The sequence below is a fragment of the Lactuca sativa genome, chromosome 3, assembly GCF_002870075.4.
Source record: "Lactuca sativa cultivar Salinas chromosome 3, Lsat_Salinas_v11, whole genome shotgun sequence".
Taxonomy (NCBI): Eukaryota; Viridiplantae; Streptophyta; class Magnoliopsida; order Asterales; family Asteraceae; genus Lactuca; species Lactuca sativa.
This window is the reverse complement of record NC_056625.2, coordinates 188364136-188368156: the sequence shown is the minus strand read 5'-3', so window position 1 is coordinate 188368156 and position 4021 is coordinate 188364136.

Sequence of the window (4021 nt, the reverse complement as noted above, 5' to 3'; positions counted from 1 at the left end):
TTTTATAAACTCTCAGAGGTGACGGATTCAGTTTTTGACTTACGAGGATTTTTCTATGAGTTTTCTAAAAACAGGGACAGTAAAGGGCAAAACTGTCAAAAGTGGTTTATACATTTATTAACACCTTCTAACATTTTTTAGCAATGTTTATACATTAAGGAAGTTAAAACACAATCATTTAAATATGTTTAATTACCATTTTTACAAAAGTGGTTTATACATTTATTAACACCTTCTAACATTTTTTAGCAATGTTTATACATTAAGGAAGTTAAAACACAATCATTTAAATATGTTTAATTACCATTTTTACAAAAGTGATAAGTACAAAAAGGTCTTTAGTATCAAACTTAAGGATTATTTCATGCAAAGTTTCTAATAAAAACGTAAGAATATGAACAACAATTACGAAACATACCAAATCATCTTTTAAAATTTATACATATATATAACCATATACATATATATGTTTTGTTTACAAAACTTCTTTATGCTTTTATATTATAAATTGCATGCCTCTATATGTATAGTTATATAAGAAATGTTTAAAAGACTTAGAAAGGCTATCCACCCTGTTTCCTTTTCCTCGATTTGGATGTGGTCTGGTGGGATATCGGGTACTCCTCCGAAGGTCGTTTAAATATTAGTTATATATCATGTATACATATATGGTCATAAATGTTCCACCAGTTAATTTAGTTTCGATACTCCTGGGTAGCAAAGGTGTATAAACCTACTTGGACACTCATCAATTACATTCTAGTAAACTATTATAGGAATAGTTTAGAGTAAACAAAACATTTTCACTACTACAAGAAATTACACCAGAGTCAGTTCATTCATGAGTCCAGACTACATGTTATATGAAGGAACACTTTTACATGAATACTTATACATGAATACTTTTACATAGACATCATATGGCAATTTAATATTACATGTTATATGTCTAGATACGGTTATATTGTTCGCCTTTCTATCTTTACCTTGTGATTCAATCACATCATCGACGAGGTAGACTGGGACTTTATCTCCTAGTACCACATCATACTTTGAGGGACTAACCATTCCGATAACCACTGCTAGCTACAGAGGTAAATGAACAATCTACGGATGTTCTAGGTTGATACCATCGTGGGTATACAGAAGGGACTAACTATTCCTAAACCCGGCTGTTAGCAACAGAGGTAAATGAACAGTCTACGGATGTTCTAAGTTGATACCATTTCAGGTATACTTAAGAGACTACTAATAAGAGTTAAACAAGGAAAAACCATCACATTTTCAAGAGATGCGTACTTTCAAAACAGTCAGGTCTAGGTAAAAGACTACTTTCAAAACATTCGAGTCTTGGTAGAAGACTACTTTTATACTAGTAGGAAATATGGGATTTTCTAGAGCTTTTCGTACTTATACTAAATGTTTCATCATTCATTTACCAGTCTTTCATATCAACTAATCAAAGCAATGACATTAAATACTTATGAACTCACCAGCTTAAATGCTGATCTACTCTTTCAAAATAACTTGTATTCTCAGGTTACAAATAGACAGGTGTCGATACAAGGTTCAGAGAAGACGGAGCAGTCAAGACTCGTCTTTTTTTTGATAAGTTATTATCATATCTTGTACAATGAAAGAAAACACTTGTAACTAAAATTATACTATTGACGCAATGGATGATGTTGTTGCTTGTTTACTACTTTACATTTGTTGTGATGCATACATGACGTCCTCCGCCCCAGAACGTTTCCGCCGTTCGTGGTTTTGGGGTGTGACAGATTGGTATCAGAGCATTGTTTATAGTGAATTGAGTATATCAACCCATAAAAGATATACTAACTATAAATACAATGGGATTAAAAATACTCTGATTTAGAGTTTATACTTTAAATAATAAAATATTTAAGTAAGTATACGTGCTGCATTCATACTAAAATCAGTGTCACTAGGACAGTACAAAAGAATTACGATTGTTGGGCAACACAAGTGGGCTTAGAGACATATGGTCAAAACTCGGAAGATATAGCCTGATCGCCTATATTATCCGAGGGTTGACTAACATGTGCCTAAGTTTAAATGTGTAGTCGCAACAATGCTAAAATCTTACCAACCCTACCACAATGAGAACAATAGAACATAACATTAAAATTAAAATACTATAGGAGTATTTGGTGTTACTATAAGTACTTTATACTTGAGAATTTAAAACATGATCCTCATTACTAAGTTGATAGTTGCTAAGTGGATACACTATGGCTACATGTAATTAGGATGTTATAGACTTAGAATCAGTGATAATTTTGCCTTACCTCTATTCTGTGTGAATTTGGAAAAAGGGTCACTTATTCGAAGGTCTATCCTGTTTAGATTACACATAGCTGGTATGCACTTCACAAATAGCGATGTAACTAATAAGGGTTTTTCTAAATAATTATCTAGATAGTTCGTCTAATAATTATCCACTTACCCTAAATTCTCGCATAGAAATCATAGTTGGACTCCATCCCCTCGGCAACCAGTATCTTCCGAATGAAGTCATAGCTGGTTGGTTTGGAGAAGAACCAGAGAATGATCATCCTATCCCTTTGGATGATCATCATGATGAAAACCTTTCAGCCGATGCTAATTCCGAACTAGAGGTTGAGAACCTACCTCGAGCAACTCCCATTCCAATTCCTAACCCTCGTCCAGCTCTTCATGGCCCGACGCCTGATTCGGTGGAATGCTTGGAAACATGAAGCCAAGAACAAGATCAGCCCATGCCATTTATTGGCGACCGAAACTTTTACGACCTGAGCAATGGGGGCTCAGCAGGTAGAATCTTGCCAATCATGGTCCGCAGAGTGGCCCAAAATGAGATTCAAGGCAGGACAACCCAACATCAGATTGCCGAAGTTGTCACCGATGCAAGAATGAATACCCTCCACACCACTCATCTAGAAGATGCTCACAAGAGATCAGAAAGAAACCATGAGAACCTGCTGCAAACACTAGCTGAAAACCCGAGCCAAAGTCATAAGAGCTCCAAGTACGCCAGAGGGTGTAATAGAGACACCTACTTGACATGGAACGTCAGTTGGTTGAACTAAGAATTCACCAGAGGAATTACCGTCACCAGTAGTAGACGCTTTACTTTATTTCCCTTACAAAAAGAGGAATCGTATTCATCTGTCTATGCCTGATGTGGCATTTTCTATGAAATTATCTTGTACCGTAAGTACTTTAGTTAGGTCTTTATACTGTCAGGAACTATCTCCTGTGTATATGATGTAAGACCTTTACAAAGGCCATTTTCCTGAACCGTTACGCCGTAAATATCCAAGATATTGACCGCCGGCTAACTTTTGTGTCATTTCCATCATTCAAGTACTCTTATCATACTCTCATTGGAGTCTATCTGAAACCTGCTTTATTTAAGTCATTGGACCATAGCAAGTTAGATACGGAGACATTTCCAAGTCTCTTTCAGTGGTTGGATTTTATTATTCACCAATCCACGATACCTCAACTTGTACAACAAACAGTGACATTCCATACCACCACCATCCCTACTACCTCAGTGCCAACAAGACCATATGTTGGAAACCTGCCAAAATGCACCAAGTGTAGCTTTCATCACAAAGGAAAGTGCAGGGAAATGCATTGCAAGAACTATAATGAAAAAGGGGCATACCACAAAGTTCTGTAGGGTGCCGGCTTAACAAACCAACCAGAACACAAAAGCTGGGATGAGTCGGACTTGCTACAGATGTGGAGAAGTAGGGCATTTCATAAAGGAGTTCCCGGAGACTAAAAACAAAGATGTCAAGAGCATCGGAAGTGTTTTAGCAACAGAGCGTGGGAAAGCAGTAATAGACCCCGTTGAGATTCCGGTACGTTCATTCCCGATAGCACATATGCATGGATACTATATAATAGCAACGCGGAGAGGAGTATTGTGAGTCGTAGATTTAATCAATTTCTCAACCAAAAACCTCAAAAACTTAAACGAAATATTTACAGTAGAATTGGAATAATC